This window comes from Callithrix jacchus, chromosome 8 (genome assembly GCF_049354715.1).
Source record: "Callithrix jacchus isolate 240 chromosome 8, calJac240_pri, whole genome shotgun sequence".
Taxonomy (NCBI): domain Eukaryota; kingdom Metazoa; phylum Chordata; class Mammalia; order Primates; family Cebidae; genus Callithrix; species Callithrix jacchus.
In genome coordinates this window covers 12780012-12807254 of record NC_133509.1, presented here as the reverse complement: position 1 = coordinate 12807254, position 27243 = coordinate 12780012, and the positions used below count along the sequence as shown (strand labels likewise).

General features: G+C 40.6%; 1 protein-coding gene across 8 annotated transcripts in view; it reads left to right on the top strand.

Annotated features, from left to right (window-relative positions):
• The first annotated feature begins 9816 nt into the window (after positions 1-9816).
• The window catches only part of DENND4A (DENN domain containing 4A), a 120878-nt gene continuing 103451 nt past the window's right edge, over positions 9817-27243 (top strand). For all 8 annotated transcript variants that reach the window (XM_002753255.6, XM_009005087.5, XM_009005086.5 and 5 more), the window contains exon 1: positions 9817-10095. The gene's annotated coding sequence lies outside the window, so the exon portion shown is untranslated. The remainder of the gene's footprint in view (positions 10096-27243) is intronic.

Below are 27243 nucleotides of genomic sequence, written 5' to 3'. Positions count from 1 at the left end.
CTGTCACCCAGGCTAGAGCACAGTGGCATAATCCTGGCTCACCGCAGCCTCCGCCTCCTGAGTTCAAGAGATTCTCCTGCCTGAGCCTCCCAAGTAACTGGGACTACTGGTGCCCATGACCATGCCTGGCTCATTAAAAAACAATAAATAGATCATTGCTATAACATAAAGTCTTCAGGCCACTGCGTTTTGTATGATATGGGGCGCTTAGAGTTCAATGAGGTCAGATGCAGTGGCTCACACCTGTAATCCCAGCATTTAGGGAGGTCAAGGTGGGTGGATCACTTGAGGCCCAGGAGTTCAAGACCCGCCTGGCTAACATGGTAAAACCCCATCTCTACTAAAGTACAAAAATTAGCCAGGCCCTGGTGGTGGGTGCCTGTAATCCCAGATACTCCAGTGTCTGAGGTAGGAGAATGGCTTGAACCCGGGAGGCAGAGGTTGCAGTGAGCCAAGATCATGCCACTGCACTCCAGCCTGGACGACAGAGCGAAACTTCGTCTCAAAAACAAAAACAAAAAACCCAAAACAACAACAACAACAAAACCCCACAATGTCATACCTGCATAGTCAACTAAATACCCCTGCTTGGGTTTTTTGTTTATTTGTATTTTTTAATACTCCTCTTTTGGCTTCAAAGAGTACAACAGTTTTAGAGTAGGGAAGTTCAGAAAATCCTTCCTCTATCATTTTCACAGTAGAAAACATGACTTAGTAATCATTCAATAGTTGCCATATTTTCTTGTTTAAAATTTAAGAGGCAGGGAACAGTGGCTTATGCCTGTAATACCAGCACTTTGGGAAGCTGAGATGGACAGATCACTAGAGCCTAGGAGATGGAGCCCAGCCTGGGCAACATGGCAAAATCCCCTCTCTACAAAAACAAAGAATTCAAAAAATTAACAGGGCGTGGTGGCTTATGCCTCTATTTCCTGCACTTTGGGAGGCTGAGGCAGATAGATTGCTTGAGCCCAGCCTGGGCAACATGGCAAAACCTCATCTCTACAAAAATTAAAAAAATTAGCCAGACATGGTGGTGCACACCTGTAGTCCCAGCTACTCAGAAGGCTGAGGTGGGAGGATCACCTGGACCCAAAGGTCAAGGCTGCTATGAGTTGTGATCCACCACTGCACTCCAGTCTCAGCTACAGAGTGAGAACCTGTTTCCAAAACAAAAACAAACAAAACAAAAAAACCTTATGAAAGCTTATTCAATATAATTAGTCATCAGGGCAATGTAAATTAAGACTATAATTATATATCATTATATGCCAATTAAAATGGCAAAATTTTTTTTCTTTTTTTGATACAAATTTCATCTTTTTTTGAGACAGTCTCTCTCTGTCACCCAGGTTGGAGTGCAGTGGTGCAATCTTGGCACACTGCAACCTCCACCTCCTGGGTTCAAGTGATCCTCCTGCCTCAGCCTCCAGAGTAGCTGGGATTACAGGAGCCCACCACCACGTGGGGCTAATTTTTGTATTTTTAGCAGAGACGGGGTTTCACCACGTTGGCCAGGCTGGTCTCAAACTCCAGACCTCAAATGATCTGCCCGCCTTGGCCTACCAAAGTACTGGGATTACAGGTGTGAGCCACTGCACCTGGTGAGATTATTGTATAGTTTTTCCATTGCAGGACTATACCATGACTCTTCTATCAACAGGTGTTTAGTTTTTGAACAATGAATTAATGAACATCCTAGTCGTGTCTTTTGGTGCAGGGGATTTCAGTATTTTATGACCAGTATTCACAGTGAGAAACAATTTTACATTCAGACCGTGCATATGCATACATGCCTGGGAAACAGACTCTGAGACAGGGATTTGTATCCAGGACAGTTATTGGGGATTGTCTTGGGATCAGCACCTGTATAGAAGTGAAGGAAGCAGGATGAAGTAAAGGAAGAAATTGGGCTTGCAATGAAGTGGCAACAAAGGCCTCAGCTGATTCCACACTAGTTGAGATGATCCCTGAGAGTTATTTCAAACTGGTACAGGGATCAAGCCTTTATACGCCTGCACTGACCAGTTACTGGCTACAGCTGCACCCAGGAAGCTCTCTTGGAGAAAGTCCTAGAGAGGACTCAGTTAAAAGCTGTTGGCTGCCAACAGTCTTAGCAGCTGGAAAAATGGTTGCTTCAGTATTGAAGAGGGAGGATCTCGGTGGCACACCATGGCAGTTAATATATGGCTATAGATAGATACACAGATAGATAGATAGATAATATAGATAAAATATTTTCACAAAACAATCCTTACCATTATATTTTCTGTTCTATTTCATTTTAATATAATGTTTGCTACAACCCTTAGATTGATTTCAAATTCTATAAACAAGTAACACCCCCTGCAAAAAAAAAAAAAAGACAAAGAAAAAATGACCTGTGTAATTATATCATCTCTTTAGCCTGACATCAAGGGTTCTGTGAATCTCTTTTCTTCAACTCTGCCATCCATTACCTTCCAGAGAGCACTGCACAGGTAGGAGCAGTTTGCATTGCCAGATTGTACCATCTTTAAAAGCCTTTCTTCCAGCCAGGCATGGTGGCTCATGCTTACAATCCCAGCACTTTAGGAGACTGAGGTGGGTGGATCACCTGAAGTCAGGAGCCTGAGCAGCACGGTGAAACCCCATCTTCACTAAAAATACAAAATTAGCTAGGCGTGGTGGCACATACCTGTAATCCCAGATATTTGGGAGGCTGAGGCAGGAGAATTGCTCGAACCTGGGAAACAGAGGCTGCAGTGAGCTAAGAACGTGCCATTGCACTACAGCCTGGGTAACAATAGCAAAACACCATCTCAAAAAAAAAACACAATAATTTAAAGAGAAGAAAAAAAAGCCTTTCTTCCATTTCAGATCTCATATAGTCAAGTAAAAGCCTCATCTCAACTTGACTTCCTTCTGTTTCTCTTTTAGCATAATTTTAAATGATGTAAGTTATTATTGACATAATTCTATTACATAAGATGACATTTATTAAAATTAAATATGCCATTAAGATAATTACAACCAAATATGAATACTTGCAGGGTTATGAATGGGAATGTAGAGGACGCATATCCATTTCTAGGAGATAATAACATGATGCTGACACTAGAGAGCCTAAAATAGCTTTTGGGAATTATTTAATTAACAAGATAACCACCTTAAAGAGGCTTTAGACATCTTTTTTGTTTTAAATTTAAATGATTATTATTAAAAGTCTATTATTGTCCAAATCTTGAATAAGCTAATTGTTAGAGTTTCTCTCTTCTGGACTAACTGTACTCTTGATTTAGTGAGCTTGATATAACTAACTGTTCAATTTATTTGTCTGCATGCACATATGCAGGAAAGGAGAACGAGATGCTTTTAGGGGCAGTGGAAGCTTAAATACTTTCTCTCAATTAAAAGGCTTGTGTTGATAGTCTAAAAGTGTTCCATATGAGAGACTGTCTTTACCACACTACAGAGGGTAGGGAAGAGAGAGGCACAGGCCTTAGCGCCCTGCTCTTCTTAGGTAACATCAGGACTGGACACTGATGAACTTCCCACCAGGACCAGAAAGAAAGAAGAGTAGGAAGCTAGCAATCTCGAATGTCTGGAATAACTGATCATATTTCTTTTTTTTGAGACGGAGTTTCGCTCTTGCTAACCCAGGCTGGAGTGCAATGGCGCGATCTCGGCTCACTGGAACCTCCGCCTCCTGGGTTCAGGCAATTCTCCTGCCTCCTGAGTAGCTGGGATTACAGGCACGCACCACCGTGCCCAGCTAATTTTTTGTATTTTTAGTAGAGACGGGGTTTCACCATGTTGACCAGGATGGTCTCAATCTCTTGACCTCGTGATCCACCCACCTCGGCCTCCCCAAGTGCTGGGATTACAGGCGTGAGCCACCGTGCCTAGCCTTGATCATATTTCTTTAGAAAGATCAGCCTGGCAACACAGAGATGGATGGATCGAAGAGAGAAAGACAAGAGATAGGAAATCCCGCTGGGCGTGTAATCCCAGCACTTTTGGAGGCTGCGGTGGGTGGACTGCTTGAGGTCAGGAGTTCGAGACCAGCCTGGCCAACATGGTAGAACTTCGTCTCTACAAAAAATGTAAAAATTAGCTGGGCATGGCAGCACACACCTGTAATCCCAGTTACTCAGGAGGCTGAGGCAGGAGAATAGCTTGAACCTAAAAGGTGGAAGTTGCAGTGAGCCAAGATTTCGCCACTGTACTCTAGCCTGGGAAACAGAGAAAGACTCTGTCTCAAAAAAAAAAAAAAGAGAGAGAGAGAGAGAGAGAGAGAGATAGGAAATCCAATTAAATGACTACTGCAAAATTTTGGACTTAAAAAAAACACAAAAGATGTGGGGTTGAACTAGGTCAGTGGGAATGGGGCTCACGCCACCATGCCCAGCTAATTTTTGTATTTTTGGTGGAGAGAGGGTTTCACCATGTTGGCCAGGCTAGTCATGAACTCCTAAAAAGTAATTTAAGTCTCCACAGGAGACTTTAGCTTTTAGGTGCATGGTGAATTAAACTATATTCAGGAAATGAGAAATTATAGGAGTAACAGATTTGTGGGAAAGAGAATGACTTTGCCTTCGAAATGCTGAGTTTCTGATGTAGTTAGGACTGACCTATCTGGAGGCAGCTGAATACACACAATCCTGAAGTGCAGGAAAGAGGTATGGACGAAAGACGTGTGTGTCTCCTATTTTGAGTGACAGTATAGACAGAAAACAGCAGGGTTTTTTTTTTTTTAAGTTTATTCTCAATTGCAGGTGTTTCCCCTTGCTGGCAGGGTTCCTTTAAGTTTCGACAATAAAGAGGGCGTTCCTGTTGTCCACCCTTGGAGGATGCATGTCTGAGCCAATCAATAAAAAGAAAAGACTCGTGGTGTCTGATTTGTTCTGCTTCGAGTTTCCCAAATAGTCAAGCTGTAACAACAGTGCTGAGTTCATGAGAAAAGCTGACTCATATTTCCTGCAAGTCAGCACAGATATCCATCCTTCCAAATAATTTGAACCTTTGGTCACTCCCAAAGAGGGTCAAAGTGTTACAACAATTTATGTGCATCTCTCTCATTTGTTATATCTATTATAAAGATGCAAAGTAAAAAAAAAAAAAAAAAAAAAAAGCCTTTCCTTCCATGTACCACCCTCTGCCCCATTTCCCAAACAACAATGTCCTCACCTTTCATAGAAAGTCCAGCTTCTCTCAAGGTTGGTTCAAATGCTATCTATTTTGTCTATTTTGTCACCTTCAATTCTCACAATGAGAATTAATCATTCAACTCACCTGGGCTCCCAGAGCAATGAGTTTGTCCATCTAACATAGAATTTGTCATAGTTTGACTTTTATTAAAGTTGTATGCCTAGGAATATACTTTTTGCCTCTAATGTGTGTTTATCTGTCATTGTTTTCCTTCTATGCCTAGTGCAGTGAGTCTGAAGTGAATTTGTCGAAAGTTATGAAAATATTGTCTTACCACTTCAAGAAAGTCAGGGGAGTATACTTGGTGATCAATGACAGTTAAAGACCTCTTATTTTTAAAACAACTCTCATGCAGATAATTTAAAAGGAAAAAATTCAACTTACATGGAATTGCTGAAAGAGGTAAAATTATTAACTCGAGGAAAATGTTGAGAAGTGATGATTTTCAAAAATGGGAAAAAGTGCTGATTCAAAGATATGACTCCTCAGATGGCCACTAAAAGGGCAGACAGCAGTGTCTCAGGCTGCTGCAGCTCTCTAGTATTTGGCCACTCTTCTGAAGCACCAGGTTTAGAATTTGTCTTTTTTTTTTTTGAGATAGGTTCTTGCTCTGTCACCCAGGCCAGAATACAGGGGTGGGCTCTTAGCTCACTGCAGTTTTGAACTCCTGGGTTCAAGCAGTCTTCCCAACTGGGCCTCCCAAGTAGCTAGGACTACAGGCATGTGCCACCATGTCTGTTATTTTTGTAGAGATGGGGTCTTGCTATATTGCCCAGGCTGGTTTCGAACTCTTGAGCTCAAGTGATCCTCCCACCTCTGTCTCTAAAAGTGCTGGTATGGCAGGCATGAGCCACCATGCCCAGCCAGAATTTGTCACTTCTAACATGACATTTCTTACTATTATCCTTGAAAATTATTCATATAATTTCTTTTTTTTTTGCATCCTCCACCTCCTGGGCTCAAGTGATCCTCCCACCTCAGCCTCCCAAGTAGCTGGGACTACAGGTATGCACCACCATGGTGGGCTAATTTTTGTATTTTGGTAGAGACAGGGTTTTGCCATGTTGTCTAGGCTGGCAGATAATTTCTTTCAAAAATAATTTCATCAGGTTTGTGTTTTTAAGAAACACATGTATAATTTGACCATGTGGCTAATAAATTTTAGTTTTTTGATTAAATACATTGGAATGTCACTCAAACACTGTTTCATAGTGAATATAATTCATCAATATGCATTCTGCTTTGGGACACATCTATATAGTCTCTAAAAGGCCATAGATCTCTGGTTGGTTTTCTCACCCATAAGGAAGCCCTGTACCATAGCTGTCAAGGACTGCTTTAAAAGGCCAGGCGCAGTGGCTCATGCCTACAACTGCAACACTTTGGGAGACTGAGGAGGGTGGATCACCTGAGGTCAGGAATTCGAGACCAGCTTGGCCAACATGGTGAATGGTGAAACCTCGTCTCTACTAAAATACAAAAATTAGCCAGGTGTGGTGGTGGCTGCCTGTAATCCCAGCTACACGGGAGGCTAGATAATTGCTTGAATCTGGAAGGTGGAGGTCGCAGTGAGCTGAGATCCCGCCACTGCACTCCAGCCTGGGCGACAAAGCAAGACTCTGCCTAAAAAATAAAGGATTGCTTTATAGAGGCTCCAGATTTCCATTTAAAGACGTGAGAAACTTCTGGTATAGCAATTAAGGTACATAGATTTAACAGGTGGAGAGGATTAGGCTGTACAACAGCTTGCACTTCCATTGCTTTAAATGGAGATTGGTTTCATAGTTTTCCTTCATGCATCATTCAAACCACAGCATTTTAAAATAACTTCGAAGAAATAGCCGGATAGAGTTCCACATATAAAATATGACAATTTCAGAAATGGCATGGAGCCAAAATTTATTATCCACAAAATTCTATTTGGCTCATGTCTACATTGTTAGAATCCCTTGCCCAAATCACATCTAGAGTTTAGGTTTGTGTAAATGTGACTACAGTCACATTTGCCCGGGGTGTTGAGAGAACTACTGATATGACTGTTAAGGTACGATACTTCCCGGGTACACAGCCAAATGCTGCATACTGGTTTTCTACTGTGTTTTAATATTATTCTTTAAGACATTATTTTCTCTGGTTAAAAAAACCTTCACACCTTTTAAACTTTTAAAAGGTTTTAGAATCCCATCCTGTATGCTACTAGCAACCATGTATCTATTTTAATTGGTACTCTGTAGATGAAAATATTCGTGTGTATACGTATATACATATGTATAAAAAAAGCACTAAAGGCAGGGCACAGTGGCTCATGCCTGTAATCCCAGCACTTTGGAAGGCTGAGGTGGGCAGATCAAGAGGTCAGGAGATTGAAATCATCCTGGCCAACATGGTGAAACCCCGTCTCTTAAAAAAAAATAAATAAATAAAATAAAAAAGCAGTAAAAGAGTGCTTTTGCTGCTAGTGGAATATTTTGATAAGCCAAGCTGCTCCTCAGAGAGGAACTGATCTGATACATCCAGCAACACTTAAAATTAATGAAAGGCTAAATCTGTGCCCAGTGGGTAAAAGAATAGAAAAATTAGCCAGTTGTGGTGGTGGGCACCTGCAATCCCAGCTACTTCAGAGGCTGAGGTGGGAGGATTGATTGAGCCTGGGAGGGAGGCTGTGGTGAGCCATGATCAGGTCACTGCACTCCAGCCTGGGCAACATACCAAGATTCTGTGTCAAGTTTTTTTTTTTTTACAGCTTTATTAAGGTATAACTGACATACAGAGGCCTATAAATATTTAAAGTAAGCAACTTCATAGTTTTTTTTTTTTTTTCTTTTTTAAGCAGTCATGCTGTCACCCAGGCTGGAATGCAGTGGCGCGATCTTGGCTCACTGCAGCCTCTGGCTCTGGGGCTCAAGCGATCCTCCCACCTCAGCCTCTCAAGTAGCTGGGACCACAGGTGCATGCCACCACGCCCGGCTAAGTTTTTGTACTTTTGGTGGAGACAGGGTTTTCGACATTTTGCCAGGCTGGTCTTGAACTTTTTTTTGGTTAAAAAAAAGTTTTTTTTTAAATTTTTTTATTTATTTTTTGAGACGGAGTTTCGCTCTTGTTACCCAAGCTGGAGTGCTATGGCGAGATCTCGGCTCACCACAACCTCTGCCTCCTGGGTTCCGGCAATTCTCCTGCCTCAGCCTCCTGAGTAGCTGGGATTACAGGCACGCGCCACGAAGCCCAGCTAATTTTTTGTATTTTTAGTAGAGACGGGGTTTCACCATGTTGACCAGGATAGTCTCGATCTCTTGACCTCGTGATCCACCCGCCTCGGCCTCCCAAAGTGCTGAGATTACAGGCTTGAGCCACCGCGCCTGGCCTATTTTATTATTTTTTTTAAAGACGGGGTTTCACCATATTGGTCAGACTGGTCTCGAACTTTTGACCTCAGATGATCCGCCCGCCTCAGCCTCCCAAAGTGCTGGGATTACAGGCGTGAGCCACCGTGCCCGGCTTGGTCTTGAACTTCTGAGCTCAAGCGATCCTCCCACCTCGGCCTCCCAAAGTGTTGGGATTACAGGCATGAGCCAGAGCCTGGCCCCATTATTATTTTTATAACCTTTATAACATGTTTCTCCTAAAAATGTTAAGTACTTTTTAATTGTCCCTCTTCTTCCACTAGACAGCAGTTTCCTGAAAACGGGCTTTTTCTGTTTCCCTCACCACTCTGTACCCTCTGCCTGAGCACCTTCTGTATCGATGAATGTGACCGAATGAATGAATACAATGAGAGAACCGGAGGTAGGAAATAAAGTTGTAAACTTGGTTAGTAAAAAGCTATGCAGTTTAGGAAAAGTTGACTTTAAAGCAGAGGCATTTTTAGGGTCCTGTTTCTTCCTCCACTTGTCCATGGAATAATGTCTAACATTTATCTGGTACTCTCCGGCATGATGCTAAGTACCTCACAGGTACTATACAATTTAACTCCCCAGCAACGCTGTGGGGGTAATCCAGCCTCATTATCCTCATTTGCCAACAGCCAGCAATGGTGGAGAGGCACAGCCAGGTTTAAGTAGGCCGTATCCAATTCATCCCAGAGTAATCGACACCCCGTCAGTCAACAATAGGTGTTTTATCAACGTTCTTTTCGGAGAAACCCCCTAAATTCCCCGCTTTACCTTTCTATCTTGGGACTGAAACCTACTCGTAGGTTGCTAACCCGTAAGGGAGTTTCCTGGAGACTCTGAGAACCTTCGGTGAAGGAGCAGCAGCTGCTCAGACCTACGAACCGAGCAAAGCTATCTCAGGACTTCCGGAGTGCCGGGAGGAAGGAAGAAACAGGTCAGTTGGCGCGAACTGGATTCCTGTGCCTCCGGGCGGCGAAAGGTGAAGGGATTGTACGCTTCGCTCACGCCCGCCTGAGGCTCGGGATCTCCCGACCCGAGGGGGAACCACGGTGCGTTTCGCCAACTACACCGAACGTCACGGGCGAAGGCTACTCAGTCCCGCCTACCTTCTCCGCCCTCTCGTCAGTTTGGCGCTAGGACCCCACGACCCTCAACCCGGCCCTCTCCGCCCCCTCGGGCCAGATCCGGCCTTCGATTGGTGCCCGCGGGCGTGATTCCCGCCCTCGCCCCTTCCGTCACTGCCAAGATGGCGTCGGTCGCGGTGGCCGCGGCAACTGGAGTCGGAGAAAGAGGCGGAGGCAGTGGCGGCCTCGAGGGGAGGGGAGTCCCGTCTGACTGAGACGGCAGGCCTGGGCGGGCGGGGGTGCAGCGGAGGGCGGAGCGCCGGGCTGGGGATGAGCTAAGCGGGCTCAGAGCGCCGCGGTATTCAGCCCCTCGTGTCTCACTGCCGCGCGTGAGGGAATCCGGCGCCGCTCTCCAAGCTCGATCCGCTGCTCGCGCGGGAGCCAGCTGAGAGGTGAGTGCGGGGGCGGCGACGCGGGCAACGGTGGCAGGTGGAGCTGTCACGGCCCGGAGAAGTGACAGCCGGGGGGCGCGGGAATGGGGCAGGCCGGCTCGGGAAGGCTGCACGGATGGCCGCGACCTCCGCCCGAGAGCTCATGAGAGCCGTGCAGTCCTCCGCGGCTCCGTCCGCCCCGGGATGGCGCGGCGGTGCTGAGAGTAGCACCCTCGCCTCTGCGTCGGACGCGTGGGGGGCTCCTGTGTTTTCATTCCAGATTTTCTATTCCAGGCTGGCCTGGGGCTGTTGTTATTTGGGAGTGGGGGCGGGGAGGGGGAGGTCCTGGATCTGGGATTTTGACAAGCCCGTTACGTAAGTCGGAGGTGGCTTCCCGGAATCCCACCTGCTCGGTATCTGAGACAGGCGGCGGGGGGAGACCGGGGCGCCTGGAGGCCCACTTTTCCTCCCAGGGTCTGCCCAGCCTTCCCCGGCCCGCGGGCATGGGTTCTGCGTGAGCCCGGCCAGCGTCCAAGTTAGCCAGTTTTTTTCTAGTCTTTTTTTTTGGGGGGGGGGGCATGTTGGGGGAAGGGAACGGTTCCTGGTTACCACCCTTTGAAGTTTATCACTTTCTGGAGAGGGTGCAGGAAAAACAGTAGAAAGCTTGTGACCTAAAATTGGGTCTCAGCGACAGCTTTTCATAATCATGCTTTTAAATGACAGATGTGCTGGAAGATTTTTGTTGTTGTTCCAATGTGCTTTTAATTCAAACGTATGGTTACGCCTAGAACCTTAGAGAGAGGTTTTGTTTTATAGGACAGTTATTTCTTGTTTGTAACAGTGGGACAGGCATCAGTCAACAGGCATGTATTTATTTGAGGAGAAAACGCGTGTCAGCCAGCTAGAGACCCGTGAGGGCAGAAATTGTATTACTCTGTGAATATGTTATTCTTTAAAATGTATTATACAGTAATGAAAAGAATAGCCCAAGTGTAAAAGAAGCAGTCTTACAAGATTACAAGCTGTTATTTGGTGTGTATATAGTCTCATTCTATTTTCTGCTTACCATAGTCTCTACCTCTTCTCTCCTTGGGGGAGGTGGTGAAGACACCTGTAAACAGCATAGCCCAGTTTACACTAATCTATTATAATACATTTTGGATTGTTTTAAAAAGTATTCTGGGGGACCTAAGATTGGGTAATAAGTAAAGACTCTTGAGCAAGTTATTCAGTTTATGTTTATAGCTGTTCTCGGATTGGACTTCTGAAAACTTAAGTATACAACATTTCTGAGCTATTTGAACCCTGTTTGAACTTACAATGAAAGGTATTTGGCTTCTTTTCTGGAAACTTTGTTTTGGGCAGAATTAAACATTTTGGGCAATTTTTACTTTATTGTCACAATTCCCTTTGAACCACAGCTCTCTCAGTAAGAGTCCAGAATAGCATATGTTATCATCATCATTATATATAATATGTTACATAATTTTCTTCTTCTGAATGATTAAACATAGACCTTGAATGTGAAATTTAATTTTTGTCTTGTATTATTTTTTAAGCCCCTTCCGTTCTGGGATCACTGTGGAATTTTCTAACAATGTACTTGCTAAAAAAGTTAATTGATCTTGATACCAGTTGCAAATTTGGGATAAATATAAATAAATTTTGGCCCGAGTTTTAAACTTATATACACAAATTTACATTTTGAAAATTGGTGAAGCAATATGAATTTTTTGTTTGTGCAAGAGAGCCAGGAAGCTGATGCTGATTTGTTCTGAACTTTTCCACATGAATTACCACTGGTTTAAAGAGTTATTGATTCTCAAGTTCCTGGAACTGTTGTCCTGTTTCTGGTAGTTTGAATAATATTTAGTATAATTGGGAGACTAGAAGAAGTAAGAGACTATATGGCATTTATTAATTCATTAAAAAATTATTGTAGAATTGTAAAATGAAACTTTTTTTACTGAGTGGTATTAGTTACACTATATTTTGTTTACAGAATTTTTCGAAGCATTCTGTGTCCTACAAAAACCTAGTTTAAGCACTGATGCAGATAGAGGTGTTCGGCATATTATGAATCTTGTGCTCTTCCTACTTAAATTGATGGCGCGTTTTTCTAGGTGGAAAACAAAAGTTGCTCTAGCAGGAAAATTGACTTGTTATTCTTGCCTTCTCTGATATCAGAGCCTTATCTTTGTGGGATTTTTCCTTTTTTACAGGTAGAAGAAGAGTGACTGAGAATAGTTGATAACTTTTTCTTCCTTTCTTATTTATTTATTTATCTAATACCCTAGATAGATTATTTAGTAGATTTTGTGAGGGAATGCTGGGGGTGGAGGGAGACAAGCACACCACACTTTATTATTGTATATCATAGTTATCACTTTGAATTCTACAAGAATAATGTAGAAATTTACATTTAAGAAGTGATTAGGCCTTATGAGGTGACTCATGCCTGTTATTCCAGTCCTTTGGGAGGCCAAGGCAGGAGGATCCCTTGAGCCCAGGAGTTTGAGGCTGAGGTGAGCTATGATTGTGCCACTGCATTCCAACCTGGGCAACAGAGTAAGACCCTGTCTCAGATAACAAAAAATAGTTAATTTATATAGCATTTTATAAGAATGGAACAATTTTAATAGTCAAAATGCATTATATGGGAATGGTGAAATTAATGATAACCCATGTGGTGGATACAGCTACTAAAAATCATTTTTAAAATGATTAAAAATTTTAAAAATCATTTTAAAAATTACTTTCTAATGTACTGACATAAGAAAATACAATATGTTGAGAGAAAAATTAGAATATAAAGAAACATATACTGTGTTATTATTTATAATGTATAAATGGCAAAAAGAGTTGCAGGAGATACATAAAATAGATGTTATCCCTGGGTGATAAGATTATGGGTAATTTTTGTTTTAGTTTTTGTGCTTTTCTTTGTTCTTAATCCGAATAATTATTACTTTTTTTTTTTTTTTTTGAGATAAGGTCTGGCTCTATCACCCAGGCTGGAGTGCAGTGGTGCAATCTCAGTTTACTACAACCTCTACCTCCTGGGCTCAAGCCATCCTCCCACCTCGGCCTCCCAAGTAGCTGGGACTACAGGTGTGCACCACCCGTACTTGGGTAATTTTTGTATTTTTTGAGACAGGGTTTTGCCATGTTGCCCAGGCTGGTCTTGAACTAGTGAGCCCAAGTAATCTGCCCGCCTTGGCCTCCCAAAATGCTGAGATTACAGATGTGAGCCACTGCACCCAGCCAGTTATTACTCTTATAATTACAAAAAAGACATTGAAATATTTTCAAGGGTCATAGGAGAAAATACTGAAAATCCCAAATAACTATTGCTCCCTGGGAAAACTATCTTAAGATTCATTGTTAGCAAAACTAACCCAAAATACCGTGCTTATTTGCATTACACAATAATAGACCCAGCTAGTAATTTAGATGAAGGTGTTCTCTTAATTACCAGCACTAACCTTGTAATAGTTTTACATATGTGGATTTTTGTGTCATTAAACATTGCTTCTCTCCAAGCTTTTTCTTTCCTCCACCAAAACTGTTCTGTTGACAGTGCCATCTATTGATGGATTCCTCTACTTAGTCTTTTCTCCATTTCTTCATCACTCAGCCTTTTCACCATTGCTTCATCAGTAAGTAGGCAATGGTTTTTCGTTATGAGATGCCAGATAATTTGCTAGTTACTAAGATTACAAAGGTAAATAAATGAATAATTATTTCTGCCCTCAAACTCTGGGTCAGAATGCTTTCTTTTTTCTTTTTGAACCATCAGTACATGTTGTGTACTCTGCTTGTCTCGTTTCTCAGCCGATAGCCTGGCACCTCAGGCAGTATCTTTTTCCTGGTGCTCATATCCTTTTGTAACTTTCTTCCTGGGAAAATACATTGTAAGTTCTAGACAACCAATTTACAAATAAATTTTTAAAACATCACTTGATTACAGGTTTGGGAATTATATTTAGAAGGCTGCATTATATGTTCATCTATGGCTGTTATTATTTTTAAAATGTGTGACACTTTCTTAGTTCCCTCTTTGTGCTTCCTTCTGTTAAAAATCACAAACAAGGCCGGGTGTGTTGGCTCACACCTGTAATCCCAGCACTTTGGGAGGCCGAGGTGGGCGGATCACCTGAGGTTGGGAGTTTGAGACCAGCCTGACCAACATGGAGAAACCCTGTCTCTACTAAAAATACAAAATTAGCTGGATGTGGTGGCACACACCTGTAATCCCAGCTACTCGGGAGGCTGAGGCAGGAGAATCGCTTGTACCTGGGAGGCAGAGGTTGTGGTGAGCCGAGATCATGCCATTGCACTCCAACCTGGGCAGCAAGAGCAGAACTCTGTCTAAAAAAAAACGAAAAAGCAAAACAAAACAAAACAAAAAACAAGCAAGTAGAAAACGAGAGAGAGAAAAGACAAAAAAGAAAGAGGTAGAAAGATATTAAGGGAATTTTCCTACTAGTGTTACACTTTATTTTCAATGAAAATATTCATTCAAATGTATAGTAAGAGGTACTGTTTCTGATATGCTTTGTTAAAACCTGTCTCAGAGGTAGAAAGATATCAAGGGAATTTTCCTACTAGTGTTACTGAAAATAGTGAGTCATTAAAATGTATAGTAAGAGATACTGTTTCTGATATGCTCTGTTAAAACCTGTCTCTTCATCTGTGTAAAAATGCATTTTCCATATGTGTGTTAAAGTGTATATACATACATAAACTCACACAGTTTAGCTGTTTTTGTTTTCAAATGAAAGATGAAATATAAAGATCCGAACTTTATTTTCTAATTTTTGTTGTAATATTGTTTTATAGATGAGAGAGTTTTTTTTTTGAAAAGTTTTAAAAATACATAGCAAAAATGTGTACACCCACATACCCACATATAAAATGTTAACGTATTTCATTTTTGCTCCAGATATGTATTTAATTTAAAATATTTACATCATAGTTATCACATTGAATTCTAGAAGAGCAGTGTAGAACTTTATGCTTTTCCTAAATATTACTGATCATTTAAAGTCCCTTTTGTTCTCTCCAGTTTTATCCTCCTCACCTTCATCTCCACTTCCAGAGGAAATCGTTGTAATGAATTTGATCTGTATCCTTCTAGTTTATCTGTTAATAAACTATATATATGAACAGTGACATGGCATTGCTTTGGGTGCTTTTGAAGAAGGTGTACCTTGGAGTACATTTCAAACCATACTCACTTGGTTTGAATCTTGACTCTGCTACTACATTTTGTGATCATAGGTAAGTTATTTAATCTTTACATGCTTCGGTGTCCTCATCTATCACATAGGGATGATAGAGATGTCCTCTTCATGTAATCGTTGTAAAAATATAATGAGCTTATTTATTTATTTTACTTATTTTTATTATTATTATTATTTTCTTTTTAGATACTGGGTTTCATCATGTTGCCCAGGCTGGTCTCAAACTCCTGGGCTCAAGTGATCCCACTGCCTTGGCCTCCCAATGTGCTGGGATTACAGGCCTGAGCCACTGTGCCTGGTCTAAATGAGCTAATTTATATAAGGTGGTTAAAACTGAGCCTGGCACTTAAAAAAATATATGTTCTAGAAAGTTTCAGCAGCTGTTAATATGATTGTGTCATGGTATACGGATTTTAAAGCTTGCTTTTTTCATTTTATTTTTCCCCCCACTCAATCTTTGTTGATACTGTAGGTCTAGTTCATTCATTTACACAGCGGTATAGTGTTCCATTGAATGAATATATACAGTTCATCATTTCCTCTATCATAAGCATTTAAATTGTTTTCATTTTTTTAATCTGTTACAAACATTGCCTTAAGAATATTCCTATAGCTCCTTTGCAACATGCTATAGTTTCTCCAGGTCATATACCTGTCAAATTGTTGGGTCCTAGGATATAAATATTTTTCCTTTTATAAGATATTTATAGGATATTGCAAACAATTTCTGTTTTTCCATATCCTTGCCAGCAGTTAGTGTTATCAAGTTCTTTGATTGCTTACTGATTTGTACTTTTTTTTGTTTGTTTTTAGGTATTTTCAGGATAGTTACAAATGTTAGGAAAACTTAATTTTATTTGGCTTTTGAAGTTTCCAGATCTGTTGAACAATGACCAATGTGGACCCAAGTTACTGTAATTTTATCTTACAGTATATTGTTCATAGTGAACTCTCCAATGTACTTTCTCTAAGTTTATTTAGTTATGTTCCTCTTCTGAGACCATGAGGAAGTGTTTCAGTGTTTCAGAATTCAATGTGATAACTACGACGTACATAGTTATTTTCTATTAAATATGTATCTGAAGCAAAAATGAAAAATGTTAATGCTTTATATATGAGTATGTGAGTGTATACTACATTTTTTTGTAATTTTATTTTTAAAACTTTTCAAAAATAAAAATGTCTCATGTACAAAACAATGTAACAACAAAAAGAAGTTTAATACTTTTTTTTTTTTTTTTTGAGACAGGATGTTGCTCTGTCACCTAGGTTGGAGTGCAGTGGTGTGATGATGGCTCACTGCAACCTCAACCTCTTGGGCTCAAGTAATCCTCCCACCACAGCCTCTTGAGTAGCTGGGACTACAGGCAAATGCCACCACTCTTGGCTGATTGGCTGATTGTATTTTTTTTTCTTTTTTTCTTGTAGAGACTAGGTTTTGCAGTGTTGTCCAGGCTGGTCTTAAACTATCTGTCTACCTTGGTCCCCAAAGCGCTGAAATTACAATCGTGAGCCATCATGCCAACCTTTATAAATTTCTGATCTCTGTATTTCAGCTTTCATTTACAAACAAAAAATGTTTACAAAAAATATTTACCACTTCAAAAGCCATGTGGAATATATATATAATTTTTTTTTTTTTTTTTTTTTTGGAGACAGAGTCTCGCTCTTTACCCTGGCTGGAGTGCAGTGGTGACTCACTGCAACCTCCATCTCCCAGGTTCAAGCAATTCTTGTGTCTTACCCTCCCGAGTAGCTAGGACTACAGGTATATGCCACCATGCCTGGCTAATTTTTGTATTTTTTGTTAGAGATGGGGTTTCACGGTGTTGGCCAGGCTGGTCTTGAACTCTGGCCTCGAGTGATCGGCCTCCCTCGGGCTCCCAAAGTGCTGGGATTACAGGCATGAGACACTGTGCCTGGCCCAGATGGAATTTTTATTAATATAGTAGTACCACAGTTTTGCTTTAGTCCCAAATTTGAGTGGCCTCCTCCTATTTAGAAGAGAGTTTTCTGCTCCTAAAGTGCTTACCAACTAAGGAATCAAAATGTGTTCATGAAAAAAATGACTTATAGGCACTTACACATACAGCGTTATAAATGGTTCATCAATGTTGAAATTATGTTGCACTATGCTACTTGTATTTCTGTTGTCCAACCCACTATATATAACTTAAAGGACCAAAATCGGATTGGTTAAGGGAATAGCTTCTCCATATTTTTATTTAATTGAATAAATGTTTTCTTTTTCTTTTTTTGAGACAGAGTTTCGCTCTTGTTACCCAGGCTGGAGTGCGATGGCGCGATCTTGGCTCACCGCAACCTCCGCCTCCTGGGTTCAGGCAATTCTCCTGCCTCAGCCTCCCGAGTAGCTGGGATTACAGGCCTGTGCCACCATGCCCAGCTAATTTTTGTATATTTAGTAGAGACGGGGTTTCACCTTGTTGACCAGGATGGTCTCGATCTTTTGACCTCATGATCTACCCACCTCGGCCTCCCAAGCATAATTGTTTTCTTATAGAATATGTTTAGATTTACAGAGAAGTTACAGGGAGTTAAGGTATACTTTGTACCCAGGTTTTTTTGTTTTTTTTTTTGTAAGAGATGGGGGTCTCGTCATGTTGCCAATATCTGGCATTTCAGTGTTAAATTTGTCACCGCTAAGGAACCAATATTGGTACATTACTATTAACTAAAATTCATTTAATTTAGATTTTGTTAATTTTTACCTAAGGTCCTTTTTTGTTTCCAGGATTCTATCCACAATACGACAGTACATTTAGTTGATATCTTTCCTTAGCCTGTCTGGGCTGTGATGGCATCTCAGACTTTCCTTGTTTTTTTTTTTTTTGAGACGGAGTTTCGCTCTTGTTACCCAGGCTGGAGTGCAATGGCGCAATCTTAGCTCACCGCAAACTCGGCCTCCTGGGTTCGGGCAATTCTCCTGCCTCAGCCTCCCGAGTAGCTGGGACTACAGGCGCGCACCACCATGCCCAGCTAATTTTTGTATTTTTAGTAGAGACGGGGTTTCACCTTGTTGACCAGGATGGTCCTGATCTCTTGACCTCGTGATCCACCCGCCTCAGCCTCCCAAAGTGCTGGGATTACAGGCGTGAGCCACCGTGCCCGGCCTCTCCTTGTTTTTGATGACTTTGATAATTTTGAGGAGTATTGGTCAGGGATTTTGTAGAATGTGCCTTGGTTTGGGTTTGTCTGATATTTTCCTGATGGTTAGACGGGGGTTATGGGTTTGAGGGAGGACAATCACAGAGGTAAAGTGCCACCTCTTTGCATCATCTCAAGGGGAAATACTATCAGTATGTTACCACTAATATTGTCAACCTCAGTCACCAGGCTGAGTTAGTGTTTGCCAAGTTTCTTTGCTGTGACGTTTTCCCATACTCTTCATTTTGGAAACAAGTTACTAAGTATATACCACACTCAGTGGATCTGTCTCTGTCTTCTTGAAGGGGAGCTGTCTATAAAATTATTTGGAATTCTTCTGCTACGGATAGTCTTTTCTTCCCCATTTATTTATTTATTCAATCATTTATTTATATCTGTATGGACTCATAGATGTTTATTTTTTTATTTGGGTTATAATTCTATACTACTTTATTTATTTTGTTGTTCAAATTTTTCTACCAACAGGACATACTCCATTGTTTTGTTTTGTTTTTTGTCAGTTCTTCCTTACTTTCTGGCACTACAAGAAGTTCCAGACTCATCTTGGCTATTTCCTGCCCCAGTCCTAGAATCAGCCATTTTTCCAAGGATCCCTGGTACTATTTTTTGGTGAATCATTAGAAACCAAGATCTGGTTTTGTGCTCATTGCTGTTGGGATATCATGACTTCTAGGCCTTTTCTGTGTATAGACCTAGAAAATGCGTGTATGTCTACTAATCCATGTATATATATATATAATTATCTGTATCTGTAATAAGGTAAACATGAGTTCATACTAATGTCTTTGACTGTCAGTACTATATAGTTCATTCTAGCTTTACTCCATTTTCTATTACCTCCCTCTCTAAAAGTGAGAAATCTGGCTCCCGCCATCTGATATCCATTAACTTATTTGTTCAGTCCCATCATCCATGTACAGCGTTTTAGAATTGTTAACCTGTATCTCCATGAGAAATGCCTTTACCCAAAAAGAACAGTGCTTATGTACAGTTCTTTTTGTTGTTAGTTTCCAGTTAAAAACTTCCCAGAGTCACTTAAGTCAGACCTTTTCTCCCTGACATCTATATTTTGATTTTATTTTTTACAAATTGTTCTAAATTACATAGTAATTCCATATGAAGCTTATAAAAATTTTCCCTTGCTCAACTAAAGATCTTTAGCTTCAGATGTATGTTTTTTTTCTCATGACTTTTATGGCAAAAAAAAAAATCCCATCAAGAGTATTTCTTGAGGTTTGGTCAGAATCGCACTTCTTCATTTGGTTGTTAGTTGACATCTTTTTTTTTTTGAGACTGAGTTTCGCTCTTGTTACCCAGGCTGGAGTGCAATGACGCGATCTCGGCTCACCGCAACCTTCGCCTCCCGGGTTCAGGCAATTCTCCTGCCTCAGTCTCCTGAGTAGCTGGGATTACAGGCACGCGCCACCGTGCCCAGCTAATTTTTTATATCTTTAGTAGAGACGGGGTTTCACCATGTTGACCAGGATGGTCTCGATCTCTTGACCTCGTGATCCACCTGCCTCAGCCTCCCAAAGTGCTGGGATTACAGGCTTGAGCCACCGCGCCCGGCTGTAATTTTGCATTTTTAATAGAGACAGAGTTTCTCCATGTTGGTGAGTCTGGTCTCGAACTCCCAACCTCAGGTGATCAGCCTGCCTCAGCCTCCCAAAGTGCTGGGATTACAGGTGTGGGCCGCCTTACCTGGCCGATTTTTATATTTTTAGTAGGGACAGGGTTTGACCATGCTGGCCAAGCTGGTCTTGAACTCCTGACCTCAAGTGATCCGCCCACCTCGGCCTCCCAAAGTGCTGGGATTATAGGTGTGAGCCACCACACCTGGCCAATAAATCACTTTATATCAGTATTTTTCTTCATAAAATTGTACCTTCTGTTAAGCAAAACCAGTGTAGGCAGTTGGCAGAATGCTTTGTGCTTCACTACTCTGATTGGTTAACACTTTTACTTCTCTTTTCAATTCCTTTATCTGCTCATTCATGATTCCTTCTCCACCCCATTAAAATTAATCAACCAACCCAAACCAAAAAACCCCTAAAAAGCCCATGTTAACTGTTCTGAGAAGTGATTGAGATAAGTAGGAGAGAAAGAAAGTAGTTTGGGCCAGATATGTGGAGGCGGTGGCAGTGGTATTTGTGTGTTTGAAGCATGAGATTTGTGATAAAGTGACAAAAGTGACCAGTCTTCCTTTTGTCACTTTTATCTTTCAAATATGTTTCCCTCTAACTTTATTGAGGTATATCTAAATATACTTTTTGATACTGTTTAGGAAGGAGATGTTGAGTACAGAAAAGAAAAATGATATGCCTTGTGCTTGTCCCTCTTCTCATATAGAATGCCCTTCCATCTCTCATCTATCACTCTACCCAGATTTCAGAATTTAGATGATGTCTTTCTTAGTAAGAAACCTCCAAAAGTTGCCAGTAAACCTCCGAAAGTTATGTATAAAGTTTTATCCAAATATGTATATGTATTTTGGCTGGGTGTGATGGCTCACACCTGTAGTCCCTGTTGGGAGGCTGAAACAGGAGGGTCACTTAAGGCCAGGAGTTGGAGATCTTCCTGGGCAACAGAGTGAGACCAAGTCTCCAAAATAAAAGAGCATCTGTATGTGTATTTTAAGGAAGCAAAGATCCATAGGAGTTCATGACCCAAAAAAGGTTAAGAGTCCACATAACCAAAGCCCGCATATTCAGAAAAATTATGTTAATTTAAGCATTTACTTTGGATAGCTCGTTTTTACAGTGAGATAAATCCTTGTCTCTAAGGTTAGACCCTTTATGATTTGGACCCCATCACTCACACTTGTCCTTTTATAATCATTCTCTTTCTGTCTTTCATCTTCACTCTCTCTACTGGATGATTGCCATTGGCAAATCTTTATTAATTTTATTTGCTTTTCAAAAAATACTCTTCATTCCATGTCTTCTGTCAGTCACCACTCTATTGCTCCTATTCACATCAAAACTTCTCTAAAGGATCATGTATACTTTCTCACCTCCGTTGCCTCCTCAGTTCATGCCATTTGGGCTCTCCTTCATACCAACTTAATATACACAGCTTTTCTCATGGTCACACTGGTTTAAGTTTTGCTGAAACCAGGGGTTAAATATTTCTCTCTGGAAGGAAGTGGGGTAAGAGCACCTCAGATACGGATAACTGATTTCATCATATTTCTCATTTCATGGTACACTTTTGTGGTTAACCTGTATGAAGCCCTGCTTTATTTTATTCTCCCTTATCTCTCATCTTCACTCCCATTCCCTTTCCCTCAGAGTTATCTAGTGAATATGTGTAATATATTATCCTGAGTATGTCTTTGAAAACAATAATACTAACTTTAATATATAGTTTAAATTTATATAAATGCTATTTTGCGTAGGTTCCTTCCTGCCTCTGTTTTTATTCAGCACCAAATTTAAATAATGTATTTGTGTTTCTATGTTTACATCTGTTTTTTTACTTCTTACTATACCATGGTACTCAATAATGGTATCAGCTGAGTTTTAAAATTATTCCTAGCTGGAATAATTTTTAAAGCCACCATGTGGTGGCTCATGCCTGTAATCCCAGCATTTTATGGGAGCCGAGGTAGGAGAATTGCTTGAGGCCAGGAATTTGAGGTTGCATTGAGCTATGGTTATGCCAGTGCACTCCAGCCTGGGTGACAGAATGAGACTTTGTCCCAAATAAATAAATAACCATTCATTTAACAAATATTCACCATATACTATTTGCCAGGTACTGTTCTAGGTGCTGATTATACAACAGTTAATAAAACAGAAGAATCTGTACCTTCATGGAGCTTACAGTCTTGTGGGAAGAGAGTGAATAAATAAAACAAATAAGTAAGATATATAGTATGTTAGACAGGCAAGCTGGTTAATTTTTATGCCTGTTTGTTCAATTATAATAAGGATATTTGAAACAAAATCTCCAGGGACCTTCTTAACCATAAAATCCTATGATTCTATGGTGTTTTAACTTTACCATTTTTTTTCTACTGTGCTGACCTCATTCATTTAATAAATATTTACACACCTACCATACGTTTATAACTGCTATGCATGTGAGAGAATCAAAAGAAGTAGTGCGCAAGGTCTCTGCCTTTGAATTGTTTATCATTGGTCTGGAAACAAGAGGTATCTGTATATTAACACTGTTATTTCCAGTCTGTTCTTATTCTGTCCAGAACAGATCCATATTCTTAAGGGAATAGCAGCTACTTCAGCTGCATCCTAATTTCTGGGTGAGGGACAGGATTGCCCCTGAACACAGTATAAGACTCCTTTTTTTATGTTCTTACATATGTAGGAATCCCCACTGTAATTCTGTAGCATTATTTTATGTTGTCCACTTATTTGCAGTCTGGAACTTAGCCAAGATAGGAAAATTTGTCTCAGAATTAAGTAGATTGGTCTTGGGATTTAATAGATAATCACTCTCTGCCCTCCTTTTTTTGTGTGTGCCTAGATATGTCTGTGTGTAGTATTTCTCACTGTCTGCTGGGGATCGGTTCCAGGACCACCTGTGGATTTCAAAATCCACATATAGTCAAGCCATGCAGTTGCCTGTTCAGAACTTGTGGATACAAAAAGTTGGCCTTCTATTTTTGCAGCTTTCCTGTCCCACAAATACCGTATTTTCGATCCAAGTTGGTTGCAGATGCAAAATTGCCCATACTGAGGGCTGACATATTTATTTCAAAAACAAAAAAACAAAAAACCAACACCCCTGTGTAAGTGGACCTGCACAGTTCAAACCAATGTTGTTCAAGGGTCAACTGTAATTATATGTTTTTTTAATCATGTTCAGGTATAATGTTCTAGATGCCTGAATAAATATGACCAACAAGGCTTTCCATGCTAAGTATGCTTATACTTTATGCTTTGGTTTGTTTCTTCACCTAGTTTGTAAGAAAGTATTGCTTTTGGAAATACTGTCTTTTCATTTCATAGGCCATATGTACTTTGTGCTAAAAATATACTACTCCACAGGGATTAGGGATAATGGGGTGAAGTGGGGAAGGCAGTGTGTATGCTTATAAAAGGGCAACACCAGTGGCCTTTGTGATGAACTGACTTTGGTAATGGATACATGATTTTATGCATATGTGACAAAATTGTGCTTATAAAGGGCAATACCAGGGACCCTTGTAATGAACTGTGCTGCATCTTGACTTTGGTAATGGATACATGATTTTATGCACATGTGACAAAACTGTGCTTATAAAGGGCAATACCAGGGACCCTTGTAATGGAACTGTACTGTATCTTGATTTTGTTGATGGATATGTTGTGTTACACGCATGTGATAAAACTGTGTAGAACTAAACACACACACAGAGGAATACAAATAAAACTGGGGAAATCAGGTTAAGATAGTTGGATTGTATCAATGTCAGTAATACAGCTGTGCTATAGTTTTGTAAGATGTTACCATTTGAAGAAAACTGGGTAAAAGGTATACCAGATCTCCATTATTTCTCTCAACTGATTGTGAACTTACAGTTATCTCAAACTAAAAGTTTCAATTAAAAATAACAATTTAAAGAAGTCTGTGTTAAAAGATAATGGCTTAGCACATGTAGCTGCAGGAAGCACATTCATATATCACTTTGTGGAGCATGACTTTCATTTATAATCAAAGGATGCTCTGCTAAATAGATTTTATAAACTTTCTATTCCAGGTTTTCTTGTGCATGTATGAAAAGTAAGGCAATAGCTGTGATGTGTTATCTTCATTAGCAGAAGAACTTTGCAAACACTCAAGTGATGCCAGTTTTATTTCACTCATCTTCTGTGTCAAAGAGAAAATGGATTAATTCTAATAATGGTTCTTTTTTCATATAATTCATGGAATAAAATTAAAGTTTTTGGAAGTTCATCAGAATGGAAATATTTGATATTATTGTGAATGCTAATGTGATCATCAAAGAAAATGTTACTCTTTTTTTTTTCTTTCAGGCCCATACTGGCTAAATACTCTTTTTTTTTTTTAAAGACAGAGTCTCACTCTGTCACCCAGGCTGTAGTGCAGTGGTGCAGTCATGGCTCACTGCAGCCTTGACCTCCTGGGCTCAAGCAGTCTTCCCACCTCAGCCTCCAGATAGCTGGGACTACAGTGCACGCCACCATGCCCAGCAAATTTTGAAAAATTTTTTGTACAGATGGGGTCTTACTGTGTTTCCCAGGCTGGTCTCAAACTCCTGGACTCAAGTAATCTTCCTGCCTTGTCTCTGAGAGTGCTGCGATTACAGGCATGAGCCACTGTGCCTGGCCACTTGTTTTTATTTATTTATTTATTTATTTTTAAAACAAAATTTAATTATTATTATTTTTTTAACACAGATCTTGCTCTGTTGCCCAGTCTGGAGTGCAGTGGCGTGATCTCGGCTCACTGCAAACTCTGCCTCCCAGGTTCAAGTGATTCTCATGCCTCAGCTTCCCAAGTAGCTGGAATTATAGGCATGTGCCTCTATGGCCAGCTAATTTTTGTATTTTTGGTAGAGATGGGGTTTTGCCATGTTGGCCAGGCTGGTCTCAACCCCCTGGCCTCAAGTGATTCTCCTGCCTCTGCTCCCAAAGTGCTGGGATTATAGGCATGAGCAACCATGTCCAGCCGATTTTGTTTTTGCCAATTTTATTTTTTTGTCCAGACAAGGTCTTGCTGTGTTGCCCAGGCTGGTCTTAAACTCCCAGCCTCAAGCCATCTTTCTGCCTTGGCCTCCCACAATGTTAGGATTATAGACATGAGCCATTGCACCTGGACTGTTTTTAGAATAATGATATAAACATTAAGTTTAATGGGGCAGAGTCATGGTCAAAACAACGTTCTTACTATATTAAGAGACTCAATGTAGCAGAAAATATATTTGAAATTGGTTGTAGCACATTCATAATTCATGATTATAAGTCTGGTATTCTATTAATAAAATAACTAATTTTCAAAATTTACAAGTATTTTTATATACTTGTAAATAAGTATTGTAACCTGAAAATTTTTGTGATAACTGATGTTGAATTTTAAAACCTGTTTCAGCAAGTCAGTATTTACATTGTTTTATTGCTACCTGTCAGCAATAACATTTAGAGATACTTGAAAAATGTGTTTACTACTCCATATTTACTCCCTGAAATTTTTTCAGGGAACTTGAGATGGAGTGGAATCCTGGTTTTAAAAACACACGTCTAAGGCTGGGTGTGGTGGCTCACGCCTGTAATCCTAGCACTTTGGGAGGCCGAGGTGGGTGGATCACCTGAGGTCAGGAGTTCAAGACCAGCCTGGCCAGCATGGTGAAACCCCATCTTTAAAAAAAAAAAAAGAAAACACGTCTATCCTGACAATATTTAGCAGTTCAAAAGGTAATAAGGTTATGGGTATATTATTTTGTATTCATTCTTTTCAGAAACCCTCCATTTCAAGACACTATTGAATTTTTTTTCTTTTTTTTTGAGACAAGGTCTTGCTTGATCATCTAGGCTGGCTGGAGTGCAGTGGTGTGAAAAAGGCTCGCTGCAGCCTCAACCTCCTAGGCTCAAGCAGTCCTCCTGTCTCAGCCCCACCGAGGAGCTGGGACCACAGGCCTGCACCACCACTCCTGACTACTTGCGGTATTTTTTGTAGGGATAGGATTTTTGCCGTGCCTCAAACTCCTGTGCTCAAGGGATCCTCATGCCTAGGCCTCCCAAAGTGCTGGGATTATAGACATGAGTCACTGTGCCTGGCGTTTATCAAATTCTTGACTCAGTTTATACTCTTACACCCTTCTCTTCCACTTCTCGCAGACACACACATGTCAAGGACCTAACCAAGTTAGATGAATCTTGTGTCTGTAGCTGCTCCTATTTCCTGGTTGTTAGTAGATATTCCATGTTGGTTAAAGCTGTGGTTTCTTCCTCTTGAGGTGCTTATGATTTCTGTGCTGCAGCTTGTTTCCCTGCAGAAGCTATTGACTCTTACCGAAACTCCTTTTGTGTGTACATGTGTCCGATGTTAAAGCTAACCTATAGTACTTGGTACAATACAGTTGGTCTGGCTCTATTATTAAGACTTTGTCAGTGGCATCATCTTTCCATCTAGTGTTTAAAATGACTCATCACTATAAGTTACTAAATTGTGTAATTAAAAAAATATATGATATTGGCATATTGAATTACATAATATGACATTGCTTATTATCTTGTTCAGAAGACTTTTTGGTTCGTTGATGAGATTTGATATAAATGACTCTGTTAAAAGTACATTCGCCCCTTGGTATCCTCCAAGGATTAGTTCCAGGATACCCCCAACCTCCACCCTGTGGATGCCAAAATACACATGTACTCAAGCCTCTTACATAAAATTGTGTAGTGTTTGCATGTAATCTATACACATCCTCCTGTGTACTTTAAGTCACCTCTAGATCATCTATAATATCTAATACAATTAAATGCTATGTAGTTATACTGAATTATTTTATTAAATTTGTATTACATTTTTTGCTGTATCATTCATTCATTCATTCAAGATAGAGTTTAATTCTATCACGCAGGCTGGAGTGTAGTGGTATGATCAGGGCTCACTGCAGCCTCAGCTTCCTGGGCTCAAGTGATTCTCATGCCTCAGTCTCCTAAATTGGGACTACAGGCATGCACCACCCTGCCTGGCTTTCTTACTTTTTTTTTAGATATGGGGTCTCACTATGTTGCCCATGCTGGCTTTGAATTCTTGAGCTCAAGTG